General features: G+C 43.8%; 1 protein-coding gene across 1 annotated transcript in view; it reads left to right on the forward strand.

Annotated features, from left to right (window-relative positions):
• LOC146670762 (junction plakoglobin a-like) overlaps nucleotides 1-23,628 on the forward strand; it is a 125,649-nt gene that overhangs the window by 19,501 nt on the left and 82,520 nt on the right. Inside the window, exon 2 of the mRNA XM_085402832.1 lies at nucleotides 18,420-18,584. The gene's annotated coding sequence lies outside the window, so the exon portion shown is untranslated. The remainder of the gene's footprint in view (nucleotides 1-18,419; nucleotides 18,585-23,628) is intronic.

The raw sequence follows: 23,628 nt of genomic DNA on the forward strand, positions 1-23,628 counted from the left end.
AACCCCACCACAGAGAAAACTGCACCCACCCCACCAACCACACATCTTCCAGACTACATAAGACGGTAAACGCCCAGGCTGAGATCTTCCTCCACCTCTCCTGTATCTCCCCCTCCTGCAGAGAGTTCCTGAGAGAAGAAAGCTCCTGCAAGATGTGACCATCCCCCCCACCAGTTGAAGAGCCCCCCAGGCGGCTCGATGCACCGGCGGCACCCTGCTCCAGGGCCGGGCCCCCATGCACCCACCCGCCCACAACCCCGGCAACACACCAACCAGGACCCGAGCCCCCGAGGCCCGGCCCGGGCCCCAGCCCAGAGACGGAGCGCCCCCAGAACCTCACGCCCATCCCGGACCCACCCAGGGGCAGCCAGGTTGCCAGGTCAGTAACCCGCGTCCGTCAGCACAGACCCTCCCCTAGCCCCGCTGCACGCAGCCGCGAGGAAACAGTCACCTGAGAGCCAACAGAGCCCTCAACCGGACGTGACCGCTACCCCGGGTTGAGCCCCCCAAGGAAGATGCCTCCGGGGAACCCCCCGACGCCCTAAGCCTGTCCCTACCCCCTCACCAATCACAACAGTGAAGGCGGGACCAAACTATGACCCCCCACCCCCACTAGGTGATGGAGCTGATAAAAGGGGCCCAGAGCAATTGATCTAATGTGGTGGCAGAGGCTGTGTCAAGACTAATGTAATCTAATAGATAATTTCTATATTGGTTAGAATTAAGATTATTTTTATTTTTCCAGTTCATGAGGACTGTTTTCTTGGCTATGCATAGGGCAGTGAAGATCATATGGGCTATATTCTTTTCTGAAGTGACATTATCTAAGCTGCCCAACAAACACACTAAGGGGGAGGTTGGAATGTTACATTTCAGACATTTTGATAAGTCTTCACATATCTCGCGCCAAAACTTTTGCACTGGTGGACAGAACCAAAGAGCGTGGATGTAATTGTCTGGTGTATTGCCTTGACAGTGTGAGCAGTTGTTGGAAGATGTAAAGCCCATCTTGAACATCCGATGACCTGTATAGTGCACTCTATGAAGTATTTTGTATTGTATTAATTGCAGACTGGGATTTTTAATTAATTTAAAAGTTTTTAAGCAAATCTGAGACCAGAAGTTTTGGTCTAGGTTGACTGATAAATCTGCTTCCCACTTTGCAGTAGGAAGGGATATTGATTCATCTAATTTAGAAAGTGTTCTGTATATTTTAGATAATAATTTGGGGGATTTAAGAGTAAGAAAATGTGCCGCACTTAGTGGTGTTTGTAATTCAACTTGACTGAGGTTAAATTTCTTTTTTACTATGGATTTAATTTGTTGATATTCTAAAAACCTTGTCTTGTTGATCCCATATTGTTCAACTAGTCTGTCAAATGGAATAAATTCTGTTCCCTCTAATATATGTTCTAAGTATTTAATTCCTTTACAACTCCATTCTGGGAAATTAATCATATTATTGTTTTGTAATATGTCAGGGTTATTCCAGATAGGTGTACGTTTGCATGGGATTAATGAAGACTCCGTTATTTTTAGAAACTCCCACCATGCTGTTAGAGAAAAGCTGATGTTGATACTTTTAAAGCATTCATGTCTTTTGATGTTTGAGCTAATAAATGGTAGGTCTGAAATCTCTAGATCCTTGCATAGTGCCTGTTCAACATCTAGCCAGGGCTCATCTAAGAAGGTATGTTTTAACCATTCTGAGATGAACTGAAGCCTGTTGGCTAAGAAGTATTGGTGAAAATTAGGCAGATCTAATCCTCCTCTATCCTTGGTTCTTTGTAGCGTTTTTAAGCTAATACGCGGGGGTTTATCTTTCCAAAGGAATTTGGAAATATATGAATCCAGAGATCTGAACCAATCTTGTGATGGTTTGTTAGGGATCATCGAAAATAAGTAATTTATTTTTGGCAAGATCATCATTTTTATAGTGGCGACCCTTCCCATGAGTGATATGGGTAAAGATTTCCATCTAGTCAGATCGCCTTCTACTTTCTTTAGAAGTGTGATGTGGTTTAATTTAGTTAAGTCTGAAAGCTTAGGAGAGATATTAATACCTAAATATTTAATATTTCCGGATTGCAGTGGGGCAGAGGAAGAATTATGGAAGGAGCAGTTAATGGGGAGAACTGTAGATTTTGGCCAGTTAATTGAATAATCTGAAACTCTTGAAAACCAGTTTATTAAAGTAATTACCTCAGAGAGGTTGGTTTGTGTGTTTTGCAGAAAAAGCAACACATCATCCGCATAGAGACTGATTTTATGTTCTATGTTCTTACATTTTATGCCCTTAATTGTTGTAGCCTGTCTAAATGCTGCTGCTAGAGGTTCGATAAAAATTGCAAAAAGTGAGGGGGAGAGTGGGCATCCCTGTCTGGTGCCCCTCAGGAGACAGAAGCTGGAGGATGTCTGGTCATTTGTTCTGATACGAGCCGTTGGGGAATTGTATAATATTCTTATCCAGTTTATGAAAGAGTTTCCAAAACCAAATTTGTGTAAAGTTGCGAATAAAAATTTCCAATTAACTCTGTCAAATGCTTTTTCTGCATCTAGAGATAATATTATGGCTTCGATGTTTTTATCGTATGAGTAGTCTATTAAATTAAGTAATCTACGAGTGTTTGTTGAGGAGTGCCGACCTTTTATGAAACCAGTTTGGTCAGGATGAATTAAGAGGGGGGTCATTTTCTCTAATCTCTTTGAGAGAGCTTTGCAGATTATTTTAAGGTCTACATTTAAAAGAGAAATTGGACGATAGCTTGAGGGAAATAAAGGGTCTTTGCCTGGTTTTAGCAGGAGACTAATGTTGGCAGAATTCATATTTGGTGGTAGTCTGCCCTTTTCCTCGATTTCCTGCAACATGCTGTGGAATACTGGTGCCAAAATTGTCCAGAATTCTTTGTAGAATTCTGCAGGGAAGCCGTCTGGACCTGGAGCCTTATTATTGGGCATACTTATCAGGGCTTCCTGGAGTTCACTTGGCGTCAGTGGCGAATCCAATTCCATTGCTTGACTGTCTAGTAATTTTGGAAGAGTTACGTTGTCAAGAAACAGATCAATTTCATTTTTAGATGGGTTTATTTGTGGTGAGTATAAAGTTTCATAGAAATCCCTAAAAATGTTGTTTATTCTTCCAGGATCATATATTGTGTTCCCCGATAAATCTTTAGCAGCACATATAGTTGTTTTTTCTTTATTTATTTTTAGCTGGTTAGCTAGAAATCGACCTGATTTGTTACTGTGTTCAAAATTCTGCAAGCGAAGTCTTTGTATAAGGAATTGTGTTTTTTTATTAATAGTTTCATTTAATTCTAGTTTTGTTTTGCATATTTTGTTCAATGTTTCCTGATCTTGGTGGGACGCGTAGGCTTCTTCTAGTGATTTGATGTTTTTTTCTAATTCCTGAATATTTTTGTTTTCTTCTTTCTTTTTGTGTGATGAGAAAGAAATTATTTTACCTCTCATCACAGCTTTCCCTGCTTCCCATAGAACAGAAGCAGATATTCCGGGAGTGTCATTAAAGTCTAAATATGAAGTCCACTCTTTTTTAAAATATTTAATAAAGTCTTCATCTTTAAGTAGTGATATATTAAATCTCCAGTTTTTTCTTGGTGTAGTGTTATTCTTGTGCATTAGTGTTAAAGATACAGGAGCATGATCGCTGACAGCTATAGGATGAATCTCAGTGTCTGAAATGTCGTTCAGCATTGAGCTGCTGACCAAAAAATAATCCAGACGAGAGTAAGAGTGATGAACATGCGAGAAAAAAGTATATTCCTTACTGGTGGGGTGAAGAGAGCGCCATGCATCGCAAAGACCAAAGTCACTCATATACTGTTTGATTATATTTGTGGACTGCCAATTACGCTGAGTTCCTGTTGTGTTGAGCCTATCCATTTCTTCATTTAGTCCAAGGTTGAGGTCACCGCCAAGAATGAGTGTGCAATCAAGGTGTTCAGAGAGTGCACTAAAAAAACCGTGGAAGAATGAGGGTTCATCAACATTTGGACCATATATACTAACAATACATAGTTTTTTGTTCAATATTGATAGTTTAATAATTAGAAATCTACCCTCTGGATCTATAACTGTATCGAGTACTGTAAAATTAACATTTTTATGTATTAAAATTGCTACTCCCCGTTGTCTAGAATTATAACCGGCTGCAAACACGTTAGGAAACTCAGGTGTTTTAAGTTCATTTAAACCTGTGACAGGTCTGTGAGTTTCTTGTAATAAAACAACATCTGCCTGTAGTTTTTTAAGCTGGTTAAATATCTTTAACCTCTTTCCTCTGGTGCCAGCTCCATTTACATTCCATGTGACAAACCTCAGCATGCCCTTAATTGTGCGTGTATGTTTAATGATGTATGCTGGGTGTTTCGTTTAGACAGGTGGAGAGAATATGGAAACATCCCTTGTTTGTAAATAGAAAGAGAAAAAGAAGTGTGGTGAGAGACTCCATAAGTCTGACTATGTGTGTGAATATTCACTAATATGAACAAGCGTGGCTTGCTTATGTGTCCTGCAAGTCTGTGCGTGCTGTGAGGCTGTTGTGAATGTGCTGCCGTTGAGCTGATGTGTTTGCGTGATCGTGTTGTGAAAATATGGAGAAATAGAGGGTGTTGTTTGTAGGTGAGTGGGGAAGTAGGTGACCACAGCAGTGAAAGACAAGAGAAAGAAAGAAACCACATGAACTGTGAGCGACAACAAAAAAAAAGAGACGAAACGGAAACATTCCAATTAAAGCAATGACGGAGGGTGACGGTGTTATATCTGCTATGACATCATATTGATATTACTAGGTTAAACACATTTTAAAGGAGAAAGTGTGAATGAATAAGAAAAGAGTGTAGCGGGTTCTTATCTGGAGTGCAGTTAATATAACCACGGTGTGGTGCCGGGGTCGCGGTACAGCTGTCCGTCCACGTAGAGCCGGTCCACAGCGATGACAGCACGGGAGCCTTTCTGGATAAAGCTACGTCGAACTGGGAACAGGACCTTGCGTCGTTCCAGGATCTCTTTGGGGAACTGGTCGTTCACGCTGAAGTCCGTTCCTTTCAGCTCTCTGCCGCGACTCTTCACCTGTTCCTTCTGTTTGAATTGACTGAATTTGGCCACAATAGGCCGTGGTCTCCCGGTCCGCGACCGCGCACCCCCCAAGCGATGTACTCTATCGAAGTCGATGTTCTTTACGGTGTCCTCCGGCAGCTTCAGGTGGATTTTAATGAAGCTTTTCACCGTTGCCTCTGCGTCCTCTCCGGCAGTTTCTGGAATACCAGAAAACACAAGATTATCTCTCATGCTACGGGCTTGTAGATCGATAACGGACTCTTTTATTTTTTTATTTTCAATGTTTAGCTGGGTCACGTTATCGGTGAGAGATTTAACCGACTCCCGTAGCGTGGCATTTTCAGCGGCAAGCGTTTCCACCTGCTGCTGGCTGAATTCCAGGGATTCTCTCAGAGATTTAAATTCCCGGTGTAAGATCTCCACCAGGGACAGCCTCGCATCGAAACTGGACAATCGCTTGTCGATTGACTCCAGGATTTCTGCGATGTCTTTGCCAGCAGGCGATGTTGTACCGGGGGAGTCTGCCTGGCGACTTCTCTTCGATGACGGCGTCTCGATTTTGGCCGGGGAAGATGCACTTTGGGCCTTATGCATTACTAAATCTTGAAAACAGCGGTCGATGTAATCTTGGAGAGCGTCTAAACTCTCCCCGTTGTCCTCCAGGGTGTTAGAGATGATAAAACAGATGTTGTTAGTTATATGACAATTGATTAGTATATTTGGTAATACTGAAGCTTGGAAAACCTTTGTTAAACTCTATGCTACCATTTGCTTTTTCTCCGCCAAAATCTCCGGCGTCTGACGTCACCTACAACATCACTTCCGTCACTTACCTCACTTCCGTCCGTCACTTACCTCCACAGGCCTCCAACATTGAACATTTCCAAGGAGGTCCGTCTTGGTAGCGCAGCAACTTCCAGCGGATTATAAGGAAAAGCTGGCCATCTTCCGCTCCTACTGCAGCAAACACATCGGCGACAAAAACATCCAGCCCAGCCACATCACAAACATGGACGAGGTCCCGCTCACTTTTGACATCCCGGTGAGTCACACTGTAGAGAAGAAGGGGACCAGCACGGTAGCGATACGCACAACGGGGTATGAAAAGTCTTCTTTTACTGTTGTGCTTGGCTGCCATGCTAATGGACAGAAACTGCCGCCTATGGTGATTTTTAAGCGAAAGACTTTGCCTAAAGAGAAGTTTCCAGCAGAAATCATCATTAAGGCAAATGAGAAGGGCTGGATGGATGAGGAAATGATGAAAGAGTGGCTGAGGGAGGTGTATGTAAGGAGACCAGGTGGTTTTTTCCACGCAGTTTCACTAAGAGTGGAAGGCAGCGCCGGGCGAGTTACGCCACAATTTGCCAATGGATTGTAGATGCTTGGGCTAACATGTCTGCTGGCACTGTTGTTTGAGCTTTCGCAAAAGCCGGCATCGTTTCCGAGGAGCCGCACGGCACGGAAAGTGACTCTGACAGTGAAGAAAGTGAACCTGGCATGTTTGATGGAGATTTAGCGCAGCTGTTCAATTCAGACACAGAGGATGAGGACTTCCATGGGTTTGATTGATGATAAAAGTGTGAGTACCAAACTTTGTTTTGCTCCTGCTTTATTTTTAAATACGCACACTTGTATGCTTGTGTGTTGTTGATGATGACGATTATTGGTAATAGAAATGTGAGTAAGGTACCGAACTCAGGTTTGCTCCCGCTTTATTTTTAAATACGCATACGGTACTTGTATGCGCCCTATGATCCAGTGCGCCTTATGTGTGTGTTAAATACAGTAATGGCACACATAACTGAGACTGCGCCTTTTAGTACAGTGCGCCTTATGTGTGTGTTAAATACAGTAATGGCACACATAACTGAGACTGCACCTTTTAGTACAGTGCGTCTTATGTGTGTGTTAAATACAGTAATGGCACACATAACTGAGACTGCGCCTTTTAGTACAGTGCGCCTTATGTGTGTGTTAAATACAGTAATGGCACACATAACTGAGACTGCACCTTTTAGTACAGTGCGTCTTATGGTCGTGAAAATACGGTACATATATAGCTCGAGGCTATAAGACCACACCAACCCATGCACTGCCTAATTGACTAAAGACAGGCATTGTGTGACTCAATGCCTCACACATGGATTCTGGAATGCCTAAAACTGTTCAAGACCAACAGGACCCTAAAGGCCTTCAATTCAGTGGGAAAGGGGAAGACAACACTAAAGGCCAATTTCAAGGCAATTGCACAAATCACCGTCAAGTGCGGGATTTGCCATGATGATGCTCTGTCCCCACTGCTGTTCAGCATAGGCCTGAACCCCCTCAACCTGATCATTAACAAGACTGGATACCAGCTATGGAAAAGAGCAAATGTCAGGCACCTCCTCTACATGGACATCACGTTGTATGTAAAGAGTCAACAAGACATTGATTCACTGATCCATATCACTAGAAAAATAAATGTTGTCACTTAAATGTTCTCTGTGCTGCTCTGCGTCCTGCATTTGAGTCCAAGCTAGTTTTCCCGCTGTCCCTGGTTCCGGCCCGATTTGCTCCCTGGTGCGCCCTTGCCAACGAGCCGGTTATATAACATCTAAGTCAGAGTGTGCCGCGATGGAAAAGTACATTAAGGAGTCACTAGCAGCTGGTATCATACGTCCGTCGTCATCTCCTGTGTGAGCTGTTTTTTTTCTTTGTAGACAAGAAGGATGGCTCTTGCCGGCGGTTCATTGATTTCAGAGGCTTAAATTACATTACTACCAAGAACAAGTATCCCTTGCCACTCATTAGCTCCGCTTTTGAATCACTACAGGGCGCTACAATATTCACTAAGTTAGATCTCCGCAACGCTTGTCACTTAGTGCGAATCCGTCAAGGAGATGAGTGGAAGACAGCTTTCAACACCCCCCTTGGTCATTTCGAGCATCTTCTCATGCCTTTTGGTTTGGCAAACACACCAGCCGTGTTACAAGCCCTAATAAACAACGTTCTGCAGGATTTCCTCGACCGGTTTGTATTTGTCTATCTAGATGACATTGTCATTATTTCTAAGACTCTGGAAGAGCATTGTTCACATGTCCGAGCTGTCCTTCAATGCCTCATGGAGAACAAACTAACGGCTACAGTGAAAGCGGTCACAGACTGGCCTGTACCCTCCACTCAGAAACGACTCGAGAGTAGGGCTGCTCAATTAATCGAATTTTAATCACGATTACGATCTGGGCTTTCAACGATCATTAAAAATGACTGAGCCGATTATTAGCCCCTCCCTCATTTATCCGCAACACCTTAAAGGCCGGTCCGTGAAAATATTGTCGGGCATAAACCGTCCGTGGCGCAAAAAAGGTTGGAGACCGCTGATTAAGAGGACCCGAGGGAAGCTCGGAAAGCTAAGCAGAAGTTATTTGGAGAGGAGAGTGACTGCCGTTGGTTGAAAAGAGAGGTAAAAAAACTTCAGTGGTGTTGCACACTATGTTATATTATTTTTTTTAAAGTCATTGTTAACCCTTTAAAGCCGGTCAGAGCAGCACGCTCCGTTTTGCGTAACTATTTTTAAATCCCTGTAGAACCGGAACCGCGTAAGCTAGCGCAATAATTTGTTTTGCATATGAAACCGGAGGAGTTGTACTTACATCTGATGCCATCAGCTTGTCCTCGGTCACGGTTTCGTTCCACATATAGCTTTGCAAAAATTGCATAAAAAGCGCTTGCAGGAACAAAAACATAATATTCCAGAAACACGCTTTACCGATCCGATCAGCTGTTCGTAACACTTCCCACAGTGAAATGATGCACCTGCTGTTTTCTTTGCAAATTTGCATCATAGGATTGTTTTTTGTTTTTCCTGCAGTATATAAAAATTGCTGTATCTCCGAAATAAAACTATGAAGACACTCAAAATAAATTTCCTGTGGTGGGAAACTATTTTTTGCAACTTTATTGTATTTAAAGTTTTGAGGGATAAGCCTCTTAAATTTCTCCAAGTAGAAATATATGTAAACAAAACAAAAACGATTTTCAATTTTTTTTGTAGTTTATTGCACTTTTTTGCAATTTATGTAATTACTATGGACTTAATGCATACATATTATTAAAATATGGGCTATAACAGTTGTATTGATGTATAGCAACTTGAAATGCTCCCACAAATGGCACTACAGCATGTAAAAAAAAAAAAATATATATATATATATATATAAGCTCTGGTGGACTTGGTTCTATAGTAGGTCTTAAAGGGTTAAATAAAGGGTGCTTCTCCAACAGCATCACCATCAACACAGGAGCACCTCAGGGATGTGTCCTCTCGCCACTGCTCTACTCCCTCTACACTTCAGACTGTGTGGCCACCCATGGCTCCAACACCATTGTGAAGTTTGCTGACGACACAGTGGTGTTGGGTGCCATCTCCAACAACGATGAGGCGGCCTACATGGATGAAGTGAAGAATCTGGCATCGTGGTGCCAGGACAACCACCTCCAGCTGAACGTCAGCAAGACCAAGGAGCTGGTGGTGGACTTCAGAAGGGGTCAGCACAGAGACTACAAGCCCATCATCATCAATGGAGCTCCAGTGGAGAGGGTGCAGTCCTTCAAGTATCTTGGTGTCCACATCTCCTCAGACCTGACATGGGCTGCCCACATTCAGGTCCAGACCAAAAAGGCTAGGCAGCGCCTGTATCACCTACGACAACTGAGGAAGTTCAGGGTTTCTCCAAAGATCCTCAGGATTTTCTATACAGGCGCTGTGGAGAGCATCCTCACACAGAACATGACATCGTGGTTTGGGAACAGCTGTGTGAAGGACCAAAAAGCTCTCCAGAGAGTGATCCGTACAGCAGAACGCTGCTGCAGGATTGCTCTCCCCCCGCTTCAGGACACCTACACCAGGAGATGCCGGACTAGAGCAGCGCAGATACTGAAGGACCCGTCCCATCCTGGCAACAAACTGTTCCAACTTCTGCAATCTGGTAGAAGGTTCCGCATCTTCCGGGCAAGGACAGAGAGACTCAAGAGGAGCTTCTATCCCCAAGCCATCCGTGCCCTAAACACACACACCCGCCCTCTCACATCATCTATAATTGACTGAGACAGGACTCTTCCAGACACTAAACCAAGGCACAATGTACATTTCAATTCCTTTAATTTTAAATATGTTTATATTGTCTATCCTGTAAAATAGTCAGATATCTATTCATATTAATGTACAGAATTCACCTGCTTGCTGCTACTACTGCACATTCACCCAGTGTATATACTATATGTCTGTATATATATATATATAATGTTCTTCCCCTACACCCCCCCCCCCCCCCCCCCAATTTTTGCACATGTCGAGGAGTGTGTCAGGCTACATTTCACTGTGTGTTATACTTGTATAACTATGCATGTGACAAATAAAGAACCTTGAACCTTGAACCTTGAAATATCGTCAAATAATCGTGATCTCAATTTCAGTGAAAATAATCGTGATTATCATTTTTGCCATAATCGAGCAGCCCTACTCGAGAGGTTTTTGGGATTCGCCAATTTCCAACGCCGATTCATAAGAAACTAGTCAGGTAGCAGCTCCACTTACACACCTCACTTCCACTAAACTTCCATTCATCTGGTCCAATGAAGCAGATAGCACGTTCACTAGACTGAAACATCTATTTGCAACAGCGCCCATCCTCATTCTGCCTGACCCAGACTTTTATTGTCGAGATGGATGCTTCTGTTGTGGGGTTGGGGCAGTACTGTCCCTCTTGTAAGCATACCGGTCGGGCACCTTTTTTTGCATCGGCTTTTGCCAGCGGAAATGAATTATGATGTAGGGACCGGGAACTGCTTGCCCTTAAGTTTGCATTGGAGGAGTGGCGATCATTTGAAGGGCGCTGAGAAACCGTTCCTAGTGTGGACGTACCACAAGAACTTAATGTACAGTACTTATGCAGTGCTAAGAGACTGAATGCATGCCAAGCTTGATGGTCACTGTTTTTCCCCCCTTTTTAACTTTTCTATTTCTTATTGCCCAGGCTCCAGAAATGTAAAACCGGATGCCCTTTCTTGGCAGTTTGACTCTGAAACAGCACAATCAGAATCTTCCCCCATACTTCCAGCCAGCTGCAAGGTTGGAGCTGTCACTGTCACGCCATTAACCAGGCTCTCCAGACAGAACTGGGGCTGCCCGACTGGCGTTTTGTTCCTGCAGCCGCTCGCTCCAAGATGCTGGAGTGGGTGCATGCTTCTAAGTTTGTGTGCCACCCAGCAGAGATAGGATGGTTTACTCTAATTAAAAGACATTTTTGATGGGACATGCTAGATAAGGACATTAGGGAGTATGTGGCTGCGTGCTCAGTATGTGCCAGGAATAAATCACATAATGAACATCCTGCAGGGCTGCTACAGCCCATGTTCCCTCTAATTTTTCATGTGTCTGAGCAAACACACAAACTCCCTGAGCATCCCTTGGACCACTGTGAGCAACAGTAGACGTGTGCACTGTGGTCACGCCAGCATCTAATCCATCCAAGTCACATGGTTTATTAAAATAATCAAATTACAGCATTTACATTTATTTATTTACTTTTAATTAACTGCTTTAGCCCACTTACAATGAAAATTTAAATAAGTCTTGTTCATGACCTGTGTAGTATGTTAAGTCTATTGGAAGTAAAAATAACTTGGAACGCCAATTTTGAAAACACAACTTTCTCATTGCCTCATTGTTCTGACACACACAACAAAACTATTGACTACACTACACACTAACTACACACTAACTACACAAGATTTATGCTAAATGTCACAAATCTCTCACATCTCAATCTCCGCCGTCACTCCTAAAACTACCCCCTTCCTAAACAACTAAATGCCATGTTGCCATATCATTTTTTGATTGGTCGACATGGTACATTTTTCCACCAATAGGAAAGGGTGGGGTTTTCTTTGGTTTTGTTTTTGTTCACAGGCTTTCGAGCGTTTTCCTTATAAGACGCCGTTTTTACCGTTTCTTCCTGCAGTAAATATAAACAACGACAGTATTCAGGAAGAAAACCAAACACGCCGCTTTGCTAGCTAAAACACCGGTGTCGGCACATTAGAGGGAACATTGGCCACGCTTCATCACCCTTGTCCCACATTGCCCTGGATTTTGTAACAGGACTCCCGGTTTCGGCAGGAAAGACTACCATACTCACAGTCATAGATCGGTTTTCTAAGGCAGCACACTTTATAGCTTTAGAGAAACTGCCCACAGCAGCAGAAACGTCTAGGCTACTAATTGAACATGTTTTCAGGCTTCATGGCATTCCAGTAGAAATAGTTTCAGACAGAGGTCCACAATTCTTGTCCCAAGTCTGGAGATCTTTTTACACCGCTTTAGGGGCCAAGCCTTGCCTGAGCTCTGGGTACCACCTGCAGACTAATGGCCAGACAGGATGTTTGAATTGGGAGCTCAAGGCCACACTCCACTGCATAACCTGTCAACTTTGGCCACTTATCTACCATGGGTGGAATATGCACACAACACGTTAACAACATCCGCTACCAGGTTGTCACCATTTGAAGCCTCATTGGGATATCAACCACCACTGTTTCCTGAGCAGGAGGCTGATCTCGCTGTCCCCAGCAGTGCTGCTGTCGGGTCTGGACTCGTAAATGGGAGGCACTATTATGTACAGTAGCCCATCAACGTCGCTATGCCAACTGGCGACGGTCACCAGCACCAACATACTCACCAGGACAGAAGGTGTGGCTGACTGCTAAGGACATCCCTCTCAGAGCGTCCTCCTGGAAAAATGTCCCCTCAATTCATTGGTCCCTATACAGTGGATAGCCCCACAGCTGTCAAGCTCTGTTTACCTCCAGCCTTACAGATTCACCCTGTTTTTCATGTCTCCCAGGTGAAACCGGTACTGTCTAGCCTCCTTTGCCCGCCTCCTGACCCCCCGCCTCCCACCTTGCTCATCGACAGACACCCAGCCTTCACCGTCTGGCGTATCCTGGATGTGCGGTGGCGGGGTAGAGGGCAGCAGTTTTTGGTGGACTGGGAGGGTTACAGGCCGGAGGAATGTTCTTGGGTACCTCGATCGTTGATACTTGACCCTGTGATGATCTCTGACTTTTTCAGGTAAGCCGCGGGGCGGATTCTGGTCGGCCGCCAGGAGGCATCCATTGGGGGGGGGCAGTTCCACCTCTGGGAGGAAGCACCATGCTCCTGCTCATTGCTGGCACCTGTGGGTAATTAAGCCGTGGATTTATAAGGCCAGCGCGCTCAACCTCTCTTCGCTAGATTCTCAGCTAACCACAGTTGCTGCAGGCCAGCTCTGTGTTTTGTACACATCTTAGCAAACTACCTTGTCTCACCTTGTATCTCTCTTTCATAGCTACACACCAGATTACCAGAAGCAAATCTCTGCCATAGAACCCCCATCCGGACGCTGGACCTCCCGACAGTCTCACAGTTTTACTCACTCCACGCACCTGCCTGCCTCCCTGCCTCAATGTCAGGAATTTCGGATTACTTACCACTCACCTGGACCACTCTCCCCTGCATGCTACTGATCCACCCGCGGCAAGTAGGCAGTGCAAAGGACTATTCAGAACAAATAGCTGCCAGTATTCCTCCGGAACCATACCTAAATAAATGTACTCTAGTTTCAGTGACTCTGACCCCTTCCCAGGACCCAGCCATCCAGTCTGACTCTCCCTTTGGCCCAAACCACAGAACTGCAGTTTCCACAGTTGAAAAATCACTGATTGTTTACATAGCTCAGGTCGCATAAGCGCCCCTTAGTTTTGGTGTTTGTTCTTAGCACAAGTTAAAGACACGACTCAGTTTTCTAGTTTTGTTCGCTTACACTTTTTGTGAATCATAAACGTTGTCACTTAAACGTTCTCTGCGTCATGCATTTCAGTTTGTTTTTTTTTAGTCAGCCTCGGCCGTGACAGGATGGAAGCCACTGACACGAAGACAAGAAAGCTCCTTACCATGCATGGAGGGTTTCACCCCAAGTCCAGCAGCCTCGGACTGTATGGTAACTGGAAGGAGGAAGCAGAGGACTACTGAGTGTCATAACCACTATGTAGGATGAAACAATAAGATCCCCAAGTACAGTAGTTTAATCTACGAATAATACATTTTTGGAATTGGTCTTTATTTTTTAAAAGCCATATGTGTTTGGATTTTTTATAAGCATTCAAACTGAACATTTTACTTCTTTGCGTCTTTAAATTAAAAGAAATTGGTACTTTTTGGGAGGTTGGTGGGGGTATATTATCATGGAGTTTCAGCCTTGTTCAGATTAAGTTTGAGAGTATTTTGACACCTGCCATGTTTGGTCTGTTTAAATCATACTTTGTTTTGTTTTACCCATTGTTGTGTTTGTTTTGGTCACCATCCATGTGTGATTATTGTTTTCACATCTGCACATAGACCTTCTGGAGGAGGTGGTCATGGCATGGTTCCAAATGATCTCCAGAGCAGTTCATTTATGGTGTGAGCGTAAGCCAACCCTGATCTAAACCAAGTAAAAGGTGTACAAACAGTTTGAGAGGGTGAGACAGGGCATGAGGAAGTGGTCTATATAGACAAAGTCTGAGGAAGAAGAGAGAAAGTGATAATGAGAGAAATGATAGAGCAGGCAGCATGATTAGGTGTTTGTAGATGCCGAGTGAAGGGAAAGGAAATGAGAGATAGAGATATACTGTTAAGTGCGACGTTGTCACCCATTTATGGTGATCATGTCAAATACTAAGCTTCTCTCTCTGTCACTCGGTCTCTGTGTGTGTGTGGTTCTTTGACTGACATGGAGGAAAACTAGAAAGCTTGTCTTTCCCTTTTACAATCACATGTTCACTCTTATCCCTCTTGTTATCTCCTTCCTGCTCAGTTCGTTCTTCTTTCTCATGCTCTTACTTCTCACTGCTCTGGTTGTTTACTCTCCTTTTTCTTTCTACTCATTGTTAATTATACCCGCCATCTTTGATTCTTGTCTTCCCTACATTCTCCACCAGCACTCCTGGTGCTGAAAATCACACATAAAATCAATGTGTGTTTTAGATTCAGTTTATATTGTTAGCCCTTGACATTGTTTCAGAAGCTAATGATATGTTTTCCCTGGTAAAAAGCCAGACTTAGTTTCCACAGTATTTGATTTTGTATTAGCTAAAAGTCAACTGAAAAACAAAATTTAGAGATAAACAAAAACCAACACCTCAATGATCCTAGGACCTTGAAAAGAAAGGCAACTGGACTTCAAGTTACTTGAAGATGTTTCACCTCTCATCCGAGAAGCTTCTTCTGTTCAATTTATTTACTTTATTTTATTTAGAAAGAGGGGCAATACATGCTAATGAACATTTTAACAAATGTAAATATCCCAGATTATAGTCTTGGACTAATTTCCACCTGCAGACACTCTGGCAGGTTGGTGTTACACACAAGTTAGTAAAAACATACAGAGACACTATTTAGTCATGTGACAAGGACAAAAACAGTGATCACACTGTACTAGAACAAACAATAACACGAAGCGTGGACACAGAGGACAATATAAATAACAATAACCAAATACTGGAGATTCCCAGATATTTAGTGGGAGCAGCAATGGGATTTGTCCCTTAAGACGGCCCTTGACATACAAGGTGTGAAAAAGGTTGTTGTCATTATCAGCAAAGCTTTCCGGTGAAGCCATTGTGAGACTTGCCTCTCTCTATCATGTGATCTATTGAGATCAACTGACACAAGCTGTGAGTGGGCGTTCAGGCGCCTGGGGAAAGATCTCAAAACTAGATTGTAGGTGGCAGACAGTTGGTGTCATAAACCGCCCCTTCTATTCAAGAATGATCGTTCACAGTAGACAGAAGTAGGCTTCTGTCACTCTTCTTTCATGCTATCTAAAATGAGAACAATGGTGTCCTCAAAAGAGTGACCTTGTGCATCTGAGTCTTGTCCCGTCGAGGTGGCTCTTCTACTACGTTGTTTAGTTTGTTTTTTGGAGTTTTGGGATAAACCAGTTTTGTCTCAGTGTGTAGCTAGGCTTGGAGTGCACTGGGATGTCATGCTTGGAGAATATTTGCCCGAGTTTCTCTGAAAAAACTTGCCCCATAAGGGATGACAGTGTTGTTTCGTTTGCCATTCTGTTTCTACTTAATTGGTGTCTCAGCTTCTTTACTGTGCATCTTTGCTAATTTGATGGAAGCCTAATTGGGATAAACATGCTTTAAGAGCTTTCTTTATGTGTTTGTTCCTTTTCCTTCCCTTCTGGATTAGAAGGAACATTTCTACCCAGTGTTGCAGATTCCTGATTACTCCACGTTCCAGAGGGTGGTTGGAAGCAAAGAGATGGTATTGGTCTGTGTATGTGGGCTTCCAGTAAACTTCACTGTTGAGGTTTCCATTTTCCTCAATGTGCACAGCACAGTCCAGAAACGGCAAACTATTATCCTTTGTATTTTCCCTGGTGAACTTTGTTTCTATCCACTGAGTTGATGTGAACAGTGAAAGCTTATATTTCTTTGGTTTTGATTTGGCCCAGGTGTTATTAACATATCTGTACCAGTGAATAGGTTCTCTCTTTGAAAGAGCCAAGAGCTTTAGTTTCCACTTTCACATTGGGAAGCCCATGGCACATCTATGTTTTTGTCTATAGAAACCCTCATTGGGTATAGGATTGGGCCTATAGGATTTTGGAGTTAGAGTTAGAGGTACATGGGAGGCCAAGCGGAATGCAACTCGGACAGTGGCTCAAAAAAAACTTTGATGTGGGATGAGTTCGGTGGGGCCATGGAAAAAGACTTTTAACTGCTTCAAGGTGATTCCAGAAAACAATCAATTCAATTCAATTTTATTTATATAGCGCCAAATCACAACAAAAGACGCCTCAAGGCGCTTCATAGATACAGAGAAAAACCCAACAATCATATGACCCCCTATGAACAAGCACTTTGGCAACAGTGGGAAGGAAAAACTCCCTTTTAACAGGAAGAAACCTCCAGCAGAACCAGGCTCAGGGAGGGGCGGGGCCAACTGCTGTGATTGGTTGGGGTGAGAGAAGGAAGACAGGATAAAGACATGCTGTGGAAGAGAGACAGAGGTTAATAACAGATATGATTCAATGCAGAGAGGTCTGTTAATACATAGTGAGTGAGAAAGGTGACTGGAAAGGAAAAACTCAGTGCATCATGGGAATCCCCAGCAGCCTACGTCTATTGCAGCATAACTAAGGGAGGATTCAGGGTCACCTGGTCCAGCCCTAACTATATGCTTTAGCAAAAAGGAAAGTTTGAAGCCTAATCTTGAAAGTAGAGATAGTGTCTGTCTCCTGAATCCAAACTGGAAGCTGGTTCCACAGAAGAGGGGCCTGAAAACTGAAGGCTCTGCCTCCCATTCTACTTTTAAATACTCTAGGAACAACAAGCTCCCTCGCACAATGCAATCTGGATTTGCCGCTTATCTGTATTCTAATTTTAATAACTGTACAGTACTCTGCTTTGGTAACTATTGTCCATGATGTAAATATGTAAAAATTGTGTTTCTGTTCTGTTTTATGTGTGGGGTTTTTTTGTTTTTGTTTTTTTTTTCTTTTTTGCTGCTGATACAACCAAATTTCCCCTTGTGGGACAATTAAAGGATTATTCTATTCTATTCTATTCTATTCTATTCTATTCTATTCTATTCTATTCTAAGTAAGCCTGCAGTGTGAGAGCTAAGTACTCTAATAGGGTGATAAGGTACTATAAATAAAGATGAATATGCATGGCAAGACATACATTATTCATTGTCTAATAAAACAATAACCATAACCTCAGAGCCAAAATAACAACGGAATAGCTTTGGGACCACTCTGTGAATGTCTTTGACAGGTCCAGCCAGAGCCAAGACTTTATCCCAATTAACCATCTCTGGAGAGCTTTGAAAATTCAGTTCAATTTTATTTATACAGCACCAAATCTCAACTGCAGTTGCCTCAAGGCACTTTATATTGTAAAGTAGACCCTGATACTTAGCTCACCCGCCACCGCTCTCTCCAACCATGTCCACCACATCTCACAGGATGGGCGAGGTGGATGACCCACAGAACCACTGCAGAACCACTGCTGCTGCTTCTGTAACTGTCATCTGGAGACAGGGAACGAGGTTTTTGAGTCATTGCCTATACTGGAGCTAGTGGTCCTTGAGCAGATGATGAGGCTCCTGGTGACTGGAGTGGATTTGGTGTGTTGGAGAGGGCCGTGACCTTTCCAGAGGACCACTTAGCAGCATGGTGGCCTGGCACAGAAGAAGAAACATCCGACCCCCACAATCTGGCATAGATGCCTCACACTAACACTCTCCCCACTGTTTTTCTCCTCAGATCTCAGTGGGAACAGGTGTTGCTCCTGACTCACGTGAATTTGTGCAAACATCCGCGCAGGAGAGCTGGAAGTGCACGCAGCCCGAACTCTTCTGCAGGGAGTGTCAGCTCATAGAGGTGGGATCCTTGTGGCCGGCCCAGACTGGAAGGACGTACAAAGTTCTGGTGAGGTGCCAGGGTGTGGTACACAATAGGCTATGGTGGACTCTACCAAACCCTGCTTCAGCCTGGGTTGTTGTTGGGTGGGAATTAGGTGTGTACATAGTGACTTTCACAAATATCCAGTGGTGTTAGGTTAAAATGTATAGAGTTGGGGCAGTGGTTAGCTCCTTTCTTGGTCACCCCTTATTTCTTGGGATGGATTGGGCTGAGTTTAATAAGCTGGTGGGGCAGCGCTTATGACTGGGAACGACTTGTGGTATCTGTGCTGAGGCTGTCCAACACTGCTACCAGGGAGGAGAAATCCACAGGGCATTTTCAGGAGACCCTGCCACTTCCTGTGATTAAATCCAAGGAATATTTTCCATTGGAGCAGTCCTTTGGTGACACTCTACACTCAACGTTGGTTTAAGAAATAAACATTAAGGGTCACATGGTGTGTGCTGAGGCAGAACAGTCCTTTGTGATAATTAGGCACAGGCTAGTATGACACACTGGAGAGAGAAACTGAGTCATTTGTGCTGAAAAGGCATCTCACAGGCAGCTTATTTTAACCTAACGGTCAGCCACATGAGGGCTGATATTATTTGTTGGTGGTACCCCTGTGCAGCAATTTTGCAGGAAGTCTGGCACAGGCACTGTTTCAGATCATCTCCCGAGTTAGCATGCGTAAAAGATATTGACCAGAACACCTTATTCAATACTTGCACATTAAAGGAGCTGCATGAATTACTGGTTCTTTAGGGAATTCAGACTAGCACCTCAGTACTAGTCTGAAAGGCATGGGAATGATTGGGGATGTGGGGATGCAAGAAGCTGTGATTGACAGCCAAGAAGTGGCAGTGTTCTGGTGACAGCCATAGTTAGAGCAACTTTGCCATAAAGCCGAGGGCCACGTCTTTGAAGCTGGGAAGTGAAGTGTGCAAAGCAAAATAAAAAACCTGTGTAAACTGAAACTGCTGTGTCAGACTGTGTATGTTGGACACACACAGTAGCTTTCGTGTTACAATGTTGTTTGACTGAGGAGACAGCTGCTTCTTTCTTGAGAGAGAAACAATGGAGTTTTATATCTGAGAGAAACCGCAAAAGGTAGCTGAAAAGTTCATATGAGTGTATTCTATTCATGGAAGGAGGATACAACATAGGACTACCTTTCCATTTAATCACTGGATTGTGGTGAAATGGAAATGGAAAGAGTTTATATTAATCTTTGCTCGTTGTGCCCCATAGAAAGCTTTCCAAAGAGCTCTGGGCCTTTCTCAGAAATTATATCTACTGAAAGTCTGTTACTGAGAAAGACATGTTGGACCAATACATGAGCTCTGGCAACACTTTGCTAGACCCGCCCCTGCACAGTTACCAGCTGTCAGCTGCTTAGAAAAGGATCCTGGTGTTATTTGTCTCTCAGAAACTGTTCATAACTTCAACTCATCCATGTCACCTAAAAGGTAAACCTGTTTCTCCATCACAGCTCTGATGGTCCAGTAAGGACATCTCCTGGTTTCATCTTCATGTTTCCCTCTCACCACATATCCAAACCGACATCATGACCAGCAGCTTTACAGCTGTGGCTCCAGCAAACATCAGCTGATACTGGAAATTAATATTAAATACATTCTAACAACAGCTGATCAAACGTGCTGCTGTTGTTTAGCGCGACATCCACTGGTTTCCTCTTTCTGGCGCAAAGTGGGCGATAAATAAACAAGAGAGCCGATCAGCTGATCATTGATCAGTTTCATGATTGAAGTAGCAACAGGAGAGGGAGGGGGAGAGAATGAGAGAAGAAGAGGCAGCTGTGCAGCAAAGACACAGAATAACTCCAGCTTTGTGTCTTTTTCATTGTAGCTAAAGTCCGGGACAAACTGTGTTCCTTTTCACCTCAACACGAAACGCGTAATATTTTCTCTGAATACGAGACGATTCCGTCTTTTTACAGGACGGTTGGAAACTCTACTAACTAACCTTGTGAATTAAATAAAGTTCACTATCAGTAACATCATAGCACCACCCAGCTGTATAGAAACTCCGTCATGCTAGCTAGCACGCAGTACGAGTTATTGTAACTGACTGTAAAAAGTCAGCACAACAAAGTCAAAGGAGCTTGTAAAGAAAAACGTTTGGACTTCTGTAAGTTGCTTGAAGACGTTTCACCTCTCATCCGAGAAGCTTCTTCAGTTCTAAGGTCAAATGGTGGAGAGTCCCAGATATAAACCTAGTGGGAGTAACCCCCCAAAGAGGGACAAAAGGACCCCCTGATGATCCTCTAATCGCCTGAGCCAAGGTGTGAAACTGGGTGTGGGTCCCAATCAGCCAGAGTTTTGGGTGAGCTCATTGTGAAAGCTGGACCCACCTTAATCATGCGAATTCCTGAGATCAGATGGCCCATGGTATGCCCAATGGCCAGTCCAGCTATGGTCGTGCCATCAGTTAACCCTTCGCGTACCAACTGTGGCACGCGTGCCTAGGGTTGCCGACCCCTGGTGTAGACGTTAACTATATTAACAATAATTCACTGTCCAACCTTAAATCCTCTCAGGTCTGTGGCTCAGAGTTTTACTGGCCCATATACATTTTTATTGGCTTGTGAAAAAAGTTGTAATTTTTATATTTTTAAATATCAATGTAATTTAATTGAGACGCCAGGCCCCCCTTTAGACTCACCCCTGTTCACTTATAAAATAGGATGACTGCTGTCAGCCATTACTAAGCTGTATAAGTTAAACATAGTATCAGACGAAGTTAAGAGTTCATCTGCATATTTTAATGCAAGTTCTGGAGACTTGCTGCAGACTTTTTGCTGGTAAAACAAACAGCAGAGTATGGAGCAACTACAAGGTTTGTTGATCAGGTGCTTTGATGAAGGACTGCCGCTAGCTTTTCCCAGTAATTATTTTAATAGTGATTAAAGGAAAGCGCTGCTGTTTTGAATGCTAGAAACACATTTTCTTTCACTTTCCCTGCACTCACCATCTGAGTAAGGGCTCTGTCTCTTCCTCTTCAGCCCCTTTTCCATTAGTACCTACTTGGATCGACTCGGCATGGTTTGCCACGGCTTTCAGGGTTTTCTATTAGGTCATACTATTATTTTACTCTGGCGCAGTTCCAAGCAGGTATTAAAATGTGAAGTCATCAGACTGCATGCCACCAGTTGGGTACCACAACGGCTGAAGTGGGGCAAATCGAATAGATTGGAAGTGGTATAGTCAAATGGACACAATCTACGGGCACTGACTGGCGAGCATCAGGAGGCAGAGTGGCCCCGACTTGGACACGGCATTTTTAGAAACTATGGTGAAGGACGGTGAGTGCTTCGTGTGTTCAAACATAATAGTACTTGTCGCGTGTTGAGTTCACTTTGAACAAGCCTGGACATTTTTTAATAACGCCATTGTCTACTTGCTGCAATAAAAACTCCATGCTCTGCATGTTGTTTTGTGCTAGCTGTGCATTAACTTCCTCTTCTGAGGGGTCATTGTAAAGCCATATGAGCAACATCTGATGAACACTACTAGTATTAATACGGGTTCATTTTTTCATTTATGTTGTAATGTCATGTCGTGTGTGTCCTTATGCTATGCATGTCTTATGTTTCAGAAATGCTTTCTACATGTGAGGGTTTTTCGTCCACCACCATTAGTCTTGACCTCCCTTGTCTGTGATTCAGTTCTGGTTGACGGCGTCGACAGCTACACCTTTTGGCATGACACAGAAACTGCTCAAATCAAATCAAATCAAATCAAATCACTTTTTATTGTCACATCACATGTGCAGGCACACTGGCACAGCACATGCGAGTGAAATTCTTGTGTGCGAGCCCCACAAGCAACAGAGATGTGCAAACACAACAACACAAACGAGCAAAATACAAGAATGGCCAACCTGAAACTAATAAATATATGTACAATATATAATAGTGTATGCATTTCTGGATGTGTATACTAAATATTTTCCCACGTGTGTGTGTGTGTGTGTGTGTGTGTGTGTGTGTGTGTGTGTGTGTGTGTGTGTGTGTGTGTGTGTATACACATTTTTACAAATTAAATAGTAAAAAAATAAAATAAAATAATAATAATAATAATAATAATAAAATATATAAAATATACAGAGTTGAATATGTGCAAAACAAGTGGCATTTATATACAGTGTGGAGTGCATAATGTTAAAGTTCCAGTAGTGAAGCTGAGGTGTCTATGACGTGTTCAGCAGTCTGATGGCCTGATGGAAAAAGCTGTCTCTCAGTCTGCTGGTACGGGACCGGATGCTGCAGAACCTCCTTCCTGATGGAAGCAGTCTGAACAGTTTATGGCTGGGGTGACTGGAGTCCTTGATGATCCTCCCCGCTTTCCTCAGGCACCGCTTCCTGTAGATGTCTTGGAGGGAGGGAAGCTCACCTCCAATTATCCGTTCAGAGCACCGCACTACTCGCTGGAGAGCTTTGCAGTTGTAGGCGGTGCTGTTGCCATACCAGGTGGTGATGCATCCAGTGAGGATGCTCTCAATGGCACAGTGATAGAAGGTCCTGAGGATGCGGGGGCTCATGCCGAATCTTTTCAGTCTCCTGAGAAAGAAGAGGCGCTGCTGCGCCTTCTTCACTGTTTTGTTTGTGTGTACTGACCACGTAAGATCCTCAGCCAGATGTACACCAAGGAACCGGAAGCTGCTCACTCTCTCCACAGCAGCGCCGTTGATGGTGATGGGGGTGTGTACTTCTCTGCACCTCCGGAAGTCCACTATCAACTCCTTTGTCTTTGCGACGTTGAGGGTGAGATGGTTGTCTTGACACCAGTGGGTCAGGGCGCTGACCTCCTCCCTGTAAGCCGTCTCATCACCGTTGGTGATAAGACCCACCACTGTAGTGTCGTCCGCAAACTTCACGATGATGTTGGAGCTGTTAGTGGCTGTGCAGTCGTAGGTGTAGAGTGAGTACAGGAGAGGGCTCAGTACACACCCCTGTGGAGCACCAGTGTTCAGTGTGATGGGGGATGAGGTGATGCTGCCCAGTCTGACCACCTGGCGTCTGTCAGACTGGAAGCTAAGGATCCAGCTG

This window comes from Rhamphochromis longiceps, linkage group LG4 (assembly GCF_057381845.1).
Source record: "Rhamphochromis longiceps isolate RC_006_pf linkage group LG4, R_longiceps_female_GT1.1, whole genome shotgun sequence".
Taxonomy (NCBI): Eukaryota; Metazoa; Chordata; class Actinopteri; order Cichliformes; family Cichlidae; genus Rhamphochromis; species Rhamphochromis longiceps.